Source organism: Pteropus alecto, unplaced genomic scaffold (genome assembly GCF_000325575.1).
Source record: "Pteropus alecto unplaced genomic scaffold, ASM32557v1 scaffold461, whole genome shotgun sequence".
Lineage (NCBI taxonomy): Eukaryota > Metazoa > Chordata > Mammalia > Chiroptera > Pteropodidae > Pteropus > Pteropus alecto.
This window is the reverse complement of record NW_006431079.1, coordinates 3,317,462-3,327,627: the sequence shown is the minus strand read 5'-3', so window position 1 is coordinate 3,327,627 and position 10,166 is coordinate 3,317,462. Positions and strand designations below refer to the sequence as shown.

Sequence of the window (10,166 nt, the reverse complement as noted above, 5' to 3'; positions counted from 1 at the left end):
CAGCTAATCGGAGATAAACTAATCTGTTGTCCTTCCTAGTTAAATATTATTTTTTTATTTTTATTTTTTACAAAGACCCTCTAGAGATAAGGGCTGAAAACAAAGGTGGGAATTTTAGGCCCCAGAGGCTCTCGGGGAAGTATTTTTGATAAGGAAAGATCTTGTACCAAGTGGTTGTGCAAACCAGTGCTGGAGTGTGTACATCCTAAATTCAAAGAACTGGAGCGCAGTTAGAAAGGGGGTGGGTGGTGGGTGAGGCTCTGACTTTCAAAAGGGAAGGCCAGCTGCAAGCAGAGCTGCTAGAGACTGATCACAGAACCACAGCCTAACGGAAATGGTGGATGGAGAACAGATTTGACTTGGACCTGGCTGGGTGACCTTGAGCAAGGAACTACACCTCCCAGGCAGCATCAAGAACTCCTTGAGCTTTGGTTTCCCCACAAGTAAAACAAGGTAACAAAAGTGAGAACTGCATGATCCCAGAAGGCCTTTCCAAGCTAACATCCCCAGATTCTGTGACTTGTGGCCTCCACATCTTCCTCCCTCCCGGAAGTTCAGTATCATCTGAAACCACATTATTTCTACTCCCTCTTCATCTTCAGGGGAACCTTGAGTCCAAATGGATTTCCAGCCAATTAGCAGGCAGAATGCAGGGGGTGGCCCTCTCCCACCACAGGCAGGAGGAAGCAGAAGTAGAGGAAGGTATTGGTTTCTATGGACACAGAAATGCTACTTTCATTCACGCCAATCTGTCCCAGTCCAGAAAAAGACAGTCAGCTGGTTGCCTTTGCTCCTCTGACTTACCTTTTTAAGAAATTACAACTGCCTGCCAAATTTAAGTGTTGCCCTAAAATCAGGACATATAAGGTCTCTCGCCTGGATCTGAAGGGTTGCAAAATGGGTAGAGAGAGCAAGAGTGATGAAGAATGAAACTTGGAGGCAATGGAGACTGTATTTGCAGCCATGCCAATTAAAGATCTTTAAAAATACCCTCTCTCTTCTCTCATGCTGAAGATAAAGATGAAGTTTCAGCAATAAACCGACATCTGCCAGGAGCTTCTGAAGAGATCACAACATAAACACCCTAGAGAGAAACCATAAACAGCCCAGAGTCCTCTCCAGGCAGCCAGCAGCATCCTACTCACCAACAGTGTGGGGGAGGGGGGTGTAGCAGAGGGACAGAAAAGGAGGTGGTACTGAGAAGCTAGGGAGGATGGAGGCTGGGCTCCCCATGAGCAGGAGGAAGTGGTAGGGGAGAGTTCAACTTGGTAAAAAATGGAGAACTGGCTGCTCTCTACAAGGAGATAAAACCCAGGGACCAATGAGATTTCCAGGAGGACATCCAGAGAATTCCATGCCAACGTCCTTCATTCTGAAAATGGGTCACTCCTTAGAAGTAGAAAAAAAACGATATTTTAGAGAGCCTACTTATACAGTGCACTTCACAAATATTTTAATTTCATCTCTACATCAATCCTTTGAGATAGGTATAAAAACCTCCTTTTGATATACTGAAATACTGGGGTTCATCGACTTGCTAAAGGCCACATGGCTAGGATTCGACCCCGGGTCTGTCTTAGCACAATGTTTGTTTGTTTGTGCTTCTTAACAATGTTTATTTGTTTGTGCTTCTTAACAATGTTTATTTGTTTGTGCATCTTAACAATGTTTATTTGTTTCTGCTTCTATCATCTGCATCCGGAACATGCCTCTGAGATTTATTCTCAGTGCCCAGGCTCTCTCCACCCACGAATCTAACATAAGGAGATTACTGAAGGAACGAGGTGGCAAAGTAGGGTGGAGGTGCGACAGTTGAGCTTTGGCTGGTTCCAATAACTGCTAAGTCTCAGCAGCTCTGTTGCTTCACATCCTGGTTGCTTCCTACGAGGCCTGAAGAAGAGCAAAGGGGGAAACAGGCAAAAAAGATACACCTAGGCTCTGGAAGGATCCACAGGAGACTGGGGACAGCAGATGCCACTGAGGAGAACTGAGGGCTGGAGGACAAGGGAAAAAGGAAGACTTGCTTTTCATTGAATTCCCTTTGTACTGAGTCATTATTTTACCACGTATCTATTTATGTATGTGGGTGGGTACCATGCATCTCTGCATGTGTGTGTGTGGGGGGGGTGCCATACATCTGTGTGTGTACCATGCATTTCTGTATGTATGTAGGAGTGAGGACCCTGTATATCTGTGTGTGTGTGTGCATGTGTGTCGGTGGGTGGGTGAGTCATTTTTAAGAGAGTCCAAAATGTCAGATACAAGATGACAGACACACCTAAGCTGGAGGTGGAAACCTGGACCAAGCAGGAACTTTTGAATTCTCTGGCTGCAGAAAGCCTGGAATCCAGACGACGCCTGAGATTTCACCTAGAGCCTCATTCTTCCTTTCAACAGAAATGTGCTATGATTCTGGGCAAATGGCTGAGATGCTCCTCCAGCATGTACCCTGTAGTCCCTAAGGCCATATCTAATTGCACCAGCCCCACAGGACATTCCCTGAGGAAAGAGATCGACTGAATGAATCCTCTCCCTAAGGGTCTAAAAAGAGGACTTCCTGATCCCTGCCTATTCATCTATTCCATTTTCCTCTTCATCCAGCTGAGAGACTCTTCCTTTCTCCAAGCAGGGAGCTCCTGACTCTTATCACCTTTGCACCAAGTTGTGAAAAGCCCAGCTGTCCTGATATGTGGAGTGTCAGCACCCCGACTTTACAGCAGCCACAAAGTCTATACACCATACCTCACCCCCATTCTACTTCCTTGGGATGAACAGCTGTCCAATAGAGGGGTCAGTAGCTCTGCCAATCCCCTGGCAAACCCTGGGCGCACTATGCTCCAGGGAGCAGCTCACCTTAGTGACCAAAAGTCCAAAAGACTTTTTTCAGGCACTTCTTCATGTTCCCCTATACCTCAACCTCCTGGCCCCAGGCACAAGCTAAACCCTAAGATCCTACTTCACCAGATACAGTCAGGACTCAGATAAGTAGCCAAGGCCAGACATGTCGAGTCATGAGAGCAAAGAAGTAATTTTCGCATCTTAACACATTGATACTACAGTAGCAAGGCCAGAATGGGATGTCCCTAGACTCCCACTCCTGCCTCTGGCATGGCGGGGCTTCTGGACTGGGTGTGTCAGGAGCTTGGGCCTGCAAATGTTCCATAAACCTGTTATTGTGGCAGCTCAGGGACCGGGGGCTGCCATCCAACTCCTTGCCACCCTCCTCTTGCTACCAGCAGAAAGGGGATCTGCACTAGAGATCACTGCCCAGAAAGGAGAACTTGAGCTCCAAACCAACAGGAAACAAGACCCCTTTCTTGGGCTTGCCTTTACCTCTGGATTCCCCAAAGAGAAATCTGACCAAGCCTTGGAAGGAATGGAAGTGCTGCAAGGTATCTTTACAGTCACTGGGAGGAGAGGATTTAGTGTAGGAAATTACCCCAACCTGCAGGAAAGAGAAATACTAGTGCAAATAAAGAATGCCCTAACAATCCCATCCCCAAGAACACCAACACCATCCACACACATCACTCCCTGCCAGTCGCCACAGAGACAGTACGGGTTTTCCTGTGATGAAGTGTAGTAATATTTAGATGCACAGCAATTGTGCTTAAGAAACAATACCATACCTGGTATTTACAAAAAGCTCTTCAATTGGGGCACAGAGATGGATGCTTCCTCAACAGCTGACAGAGAAAGGAAGCATCTCAAAAATCAGACTTCATGGTGATGCAATCCCGCAATGAAGGTTTGTTTATGACCAGAGGGCCCATGTCCCCTATCACCCTCACCAGCTCTGAGTTTCTGAGACAAGTTGATCAGTGCTTTAGAAAGGAGGAGACTTATCAGCACAGACCAGCCATGTTTTCTACCTCTGGAGAAGATGCAGGGAGGAAAACAGAAAATGGTGGAGGAAGGGGTCAGGGCCCCCCAAAGTGAGGTGACTGGGATTTTTGGCTATCAGGAACTTTCCCAAGAGGACAAGACAAGCCTTTGAAGCCTGAAACTTTGCCCTGTATGCCTTTTTTTTTAAAACACATTATGTCAATCTTTCTCTGATATCTCAACCTCCCTGGAGGTGTGGGGATGTAGGGTTAAAAAAAAAAAAAAAACCAATATCAGGAGCCTAACAGAATAATTTCACATTGAGTAAATCATAATGAAATTCTCAGGAAGGAAGAGGAGGAAGTAGAATGGGGGAGAGAGTAGGGCTAAATGGGTTTCATAGCTTCCCATCTCCTAAGCCCCAACTTTTTTTTATTTTCTAACTTTTAGGAAGTCCAGATGTTCTTTAAAATAATATCATAAAATAAATATCAAAATTCCAATGGCTCTGTGACCTTATCTACACATACCAAATGCATGTATAATTTTTTCTACCCATCCAAATCAGTTGAAGGAAGTTCTTCTTTTAAATAGGAAAAAAACACAAATATTTGGGTTTTCTATTAGAAAAATAAAATATTTTTATTTTAAAATATTTGGAAAAATACTGAGAAGCAAAAGATAAAGAAAAAAATAAACTCTAGCCCTGCCATCCAGAGAGGAAAGACTTAACATTTTGTTATATTTCTACCTAGTGGAAAAGACTGTCTAAGGTTAACAAGAATGATGAGGAGAATAATTAATGGGAGAAGGAGGGAGAGAAAAAGAAAACCTTTTCATCTGAGAAATGTTGGCAGAAAAGGGTCCTTGCTAGGTGGATCAGAAGATGTCTATCAGAGCGCCCAGCACCTTGAGCAGATTTAACAGGGAGTCAGGTGTGAAGCTCATTATCAAAGGGAGGGAGCAGACCTTTTCCTTTCCCCCTGAACCTCTGATCTCCTTCATTAGGACGTCCACAAAGGTGCCAGTGGTAACACTATATCTTCACCACAAATTCGGACAAGACACTGAAAGGTCAAGTGTTCATTTTCTGTCACGACCTGCCAGTTGCAGATGCATGATGATTTGAGAAAGTCTCCACAACCTGCCCAGTGTGAGGCAGGTTAGAGAAATCTCCTAAAGGCACAAGGGAAGAAGTGCTGTCCAGAGAGAGGTCTATGAGAGGAGTGTATAGCATTCTCCTCACAGCTCAAATGCCAAGTGTCTGGGTCATAAGTGGTAATCCTTGTGGCTGACTAAGTCTGGATTCAAAGCTCGGGCAGAAATGACCTCAGTCCCTGTCAGCCCCACACGTGATCTGGGGAGGCCAGTTGCTGATCGGGGCACAAATGTGGCCATCTGGGCTCCCCACCACAAACCAGAGTGGCTCGAGTGAGCACAGCAAATAGCTCTCCTATTATTTCAGGATGTTTATAGATTGATGTTTGCTGAGGAAACATCCACACACGAGCAAGTCATCTTTTTTTAAAAACCTCTTATCTAAACACAGGCATGAGCAGTCATACAAAGCCACAACAGGGTTTACTAATTTAAAGTGCATTTCCTGAGTGGCTAGGACATAACTGTACAGATATTCAGGGAGCCTACTCCCATCCTAGACACAATGCTGGGGATTCAGCATGGCACAGAACCCAATTCCACTTTCCAGGGATTTGCTGTCCAATGAGAGAGATGGGCACCTAAAATGGAAGAGTAATGGCTGGCTTAAGGTGGGAGCAGGGCTCCAGATTAAAATCGGTATAAAGAGACTAACAACCAAATGCAGCCTACAGACTTTGTCTGGATCCTGATTCGAACAATCAAGGGTATCTGAATATAGACAGATGAGACCAAAATATTGCTGTTAATTCTGTGACATGGAATAATGGCCGTGTGGTATGAAAGAGACCATGCTTTCTCAAATAGATATACACTGGATTATATAGGGGCAAAATGACATGCTGTCAGAGATTTGCTGTAAAGTATCTCAGGAAGAAAGAAGAGAAGAAATGAGAGGGGATGGGGAGGAGGGAGAGAGGGAGGAGGCCAGCCTGGCATAATCTTGATGACTGTTGAAGCTAGATAATGAGTATATGGGGCTCGTTATACTATTCTAATTTTCTGTGTGAAAATGTTCATAATATTTTTAAACAGAGAATTGCAATACATCGCAGTGGCATCCTAATGAAGACTGGCATAAAGGTTAAGGGAAAACAAAGCAAAGAGCAAAGAGAATTTGTGAGAACCAGAAAATAAATCTGCCAAGTTTAGGAGTGTTTTAAATGACATTTTATAGTGGGACGGAAAGACATATTGACACATAATTGCAGCAGGTCCTTGAAAAACATCATTTTGTTCAGCCTCGTTTCATTACAACATTGATGAGATGCCATAGGAACTTAACTCTTGCTAATATCGATCAGTCTATGGTAAATTGGTTTCACTGTACATCATTTCATTAAAGTCACAGAACCTACTGACAACATCAAGTGAGGACTTACTGTACAATATAAGGTAAGGGTTAGTAAGCACAGCAGGGGAGCTGCACACACCACGTCTCCAGATTTCAGAAGATGACCACAAGGTTTTCCGGCTTCTCTTAGTGTTTAATTCACCACACAGACCTCGCTCAAGCAGACAAGGCCAGACAAAGCCAAGCTTAGTTGCTACTAGCTATGCGATAGGGGCAAGTCTCAGTTTCTTCATCTGTTAAATAAGAATAGCCCCACCTACTTCTTCAAGGGGCTAATGTGGGGATCTAATGACATAAAGAATGAAAAGTCCTAGAATGATGAGCAATATTCCATTCCCTGGCTCTTTAAACACCAGAGACCCTTAGCCCTGGGAGGGCTTCGAAGATTAGCAATGTTCAGTCCAAATCTTCTTGCCTCCATACCCCACACCTCCCTCCAGAGTCAAGGAAGACAGGCCCTATACTCCTCAGTAGTAGGAAGGAAAGGGCCAGGCCCATGACTGAAAGGCACACCCAGATGGGGGTGTAGACATGGGTGGAGAGAAGAGAGACAAACCTCAATGCTAGGCAGAGAGGGATTACCCCAGCTGTTCTGCTCCTTGCAGTTCCAGGGAATAGGCCTCCAATGACAACAGCTACAACCAGCCTTAGTCCTTAAGTTGCTAATGTGTAACTGGCTGGGTTATTAAAATGGTCACGGGATGTAAAGCACAGCATAGGGAATATAGTCAATAATATTGTAAAAACTATGTATGATGTCAGATGGGCACTAGACTTATTGAGGTGATAACTTTGTAAGGTACATACATGTCTAATCACTAAGTTGTACACCTGAAACTAATGTAATATATTGTAGGTCAATTAATTGAAAAATAAATTTTAAAAAAGCCTTTTATAAGCTTGCCACCCCTAACACACACACACACACTTTTAGTCTCAGGCCCCTCCCAGGAGGTATAAATGAACAAATGAATGAATGAATAAATAAGATGTAACTGGTTGGTATTAAGCTGATTTTTTTTTTTTTTTTTTAAAGAGAGAAATGAGCAGAAAGTCAGAGCCCTGGGCCTGAAGAAGGAAGGAAGTATGGATAAAAACGATATCTTTTTTTATTAAAGTATGCTCAAACTGTAACTCTCAATCACTGGTATACTGGTAACCATATCTGGTATACTCCAAAAAAATAAACAAAACTTGAATCAGTCCTAAGGTAGCGGTTACTTCAGCTAACACAGTTCTCCTAGACCATTCCAGAAGTCAACTGTCAGAGGTGAGACCAAGTTCATGACAGAGGCAAGCTTTCTCCCCAAATAGCACCCAAACTACTGGCAGTCAATTCGCCAACCCCATCATAGCATGAACAACACCAGCCATCACCCTTGACTGGTGCACAAGGTGGGCAAAGGGTCTGCAGATTGAATAACCTGGGCTAACCTGGGTTAGTTCAAGTGCTTTACCAAAGAAGCGTCCCCTGAATTTTTAGACAGAATCTTTTCAGAGACTAGGAGTCTCCAGTCAGCACAGAGTAGGACCATGATTCTGCAGTACTACACATCACTTTCCACAGCCAGGGGCAATGGTTAGAGCACTGGACTTAGCTCTGGCAAAGCTAAGCCCAGTTTAAATTCTGGTTAAGTCACTTTCTGTGTGATGGTTGGCACTTACCCAACCTATGTCTGTTTTCCCATCTCTTAAATGAGGAGAGCAAAACTCTTTTGAGTTTTGGGAGAGTAACTGTGAAATTAGCTGCAAAAGTGCCACAAGGAAGGACTTGTTCTCCAGTAGGCACTTAATAATTATCTATCTAAAGGTGAGTTCTTACTGTCATTAGAGTCTCCAGAGCATCAGGTGCGCTGCCTTGGAGACATGAGGCCCACTTGTTGGGTTTACTTCCCCGGGAAGAGGACGGGAATAGAGCTGGCGCAGGTGCCAGGGCATCCAGGCACGCAATATCGCAAATATCAGAGGGGCCAACCTGCCGCTGGCTTTCTTCCCTCCGGACCTACCCAGAAGGGGGCGGGTTACTGACTTCCACCCTTCACCTAGACCACCGAAGACTAGTGAGTAGGCATGACCTACCGCAAGAGGGTCCAGTCCCCAAGCAGCTGAATGCCCACCCTACCTTACCCCCGCAGCTCCTGCCGCGCCTTTAAATAAAAGCTCTTTGGCTTTAAGAACCCAGGCTTCAGAATAAACAATGTGGAAGGAGACACACGTTTACTCTGGTTTCAACACGCCTCTTCCCCATCTAGCAAAGGCCATTCCCAGCTCTGCCGCAAGGCTGGCCTAGGATAAAGTTAACCCCATCTGCTCCGACCTGGAAGCCAGGTCAGCGGCGGCAGAAGCTGCGAACAAGACTCCACTTAACCCCAGGGCCAGGCGGGCAACAGCAAGGTGGGCGTCGCGGGCGCCCCGGCACAGGTGCTCCCGGTTCTGGGGTGACCGCCGGCTGCTGAGGGGTGCGCGGCGCCGAGAGGATAGCGCCGCGTCCCCTCCAGCCATCACCACAGCCCCGGCCCCAGACCCGGTCCCAGGCAGAAGGCGGCCACGCCATTGACATTTGGCCCAACTTAACTTCCTGTTGTTAAGGAGGGAGGGAAAGGGCGGGGGGCAGTGAAAAGCCAGGAAAGAACGTGAAAGGCGCGGAGCCCAAATCGTGGGAAGCAAAATTTGAGGATGATCTTCGCCACTGTGGCAGGCAATACTTCTGGCGCATCGCGCCCGCTCCCTGTTGACGTTTGGGGTATTCTCTGGGCTAAGAAATGCCGGGTTTGGGTGTTGAGCGGCAGAGTAAGAGGTAGTTTGGGGTACAGATGGAAGGCTTTTATTGCGTTCTAATCCGTTCAGAGACCGATCCGGTAGCCCCAGCCTCCCGGGTAACGCCACCTGCTCGCCGGGCGCCGGGCCGGGTGGGTTTGAGGCGGGAGATGCTGCGGCCGCACCTGACCCTCCCCGGCACCCGCCAGGGACTCCAGGCTCTGCCAGCACGATTCCCACCTGCGCCTGCCTGCCCGCCCTCCCCGGAGCCCTGCGCGGTCCCTGCCTTACCGAGAGCCGCGCTGGCCACTGAGCCTCGGGCCAGCTCCTGCCTTCACCTCGGCCGCAGGCGCAGCGGTTGGGACCCGCAGGCCGCCTGCGGAGCTGGGAGAGAGCAAGGCTGCCCCGTGCAGGCTTAGCCCGGCAAGCTCCCGCAGTTGTGCGCCGCGAGGCCAACCAGGCTGGAAGCCGCCCCCATTGGCTGCGCGGCCAATGACAGGGAAGCCGGGGGCGCGGCCCCGCCCGGCCGGAGGGCTGCGACCAATAGTGGCGCAGCGCAGTGCCCACCCCACCCCCGCTCCGGGCCAGCCCCGCCCCTGTGGGGCCAGCTGTCACCGCGGCTGCCGCGGGCGCACGTGGGCTGCAGCTGCTCCACGAGCTCGGGGAGCGGCGGGGTGCTCACACCCTGACCAGCAGGTCCGAGATCAGTGGAGGGCCAGGGGGAGGCGGGGCGTGGTGATTCTGCGAGAAAACCCAGGTGCTGGTATTCTACTGTAAAGGGAGAGGCAAGGGCTGGGCCTCATGCTCCTTGGCCTAGGCAGCTGGAAAGCGAGCCTCATCGTTCCCTTTTGGCCTTGGAGAAGCAGCACAGCACTTCTAGTATCGGCTGTGCACCTCCCTCCTTGCTTTGCCTCTTGACCACCGTGGGCTTCAGAGAAAACCCTGCCAGCTCATAGGCTCTTCCCCACACCTGGCCTGCTTTTGCTTAGAATAAAGCTGGTGGGAAGAGGGGTAGTGGTACAGAGTACCTATGTTACCTAAGAACACTCTTCTCTTAGCTGTCAAATGGCTG

At 47.7% G+C, this 10,166-nt stretch overlaps 1 protein-coding gene across 3 annotated transcripts in view; it reads right to left on the bottom strand.

Annotated features, from left to right (window-relative positions):
- The window catches only part of MICAL2 (microtubule associated monooxygenase, calponin and LIM domain containing 2), a 140,477-nt gene extending 130,926 nt beyond the window's left edge, over nt 1-9,551 (bottom strand). For all 3 annotated transcript variants that reach the window (XM_015596557.2, XM_006905644.3, XM_015596566.2), the window contains exon 1: nt 9,386-9,551. The gene's annotated coding sequence lies outside the window, so the exon portion shown is untranslated. The remainder of the gene's footprint in view (nt 1-9,385) is intronic.
- Between the last annotated feature and the right edge of the window lie 615 nt (nt 9,552-10,166).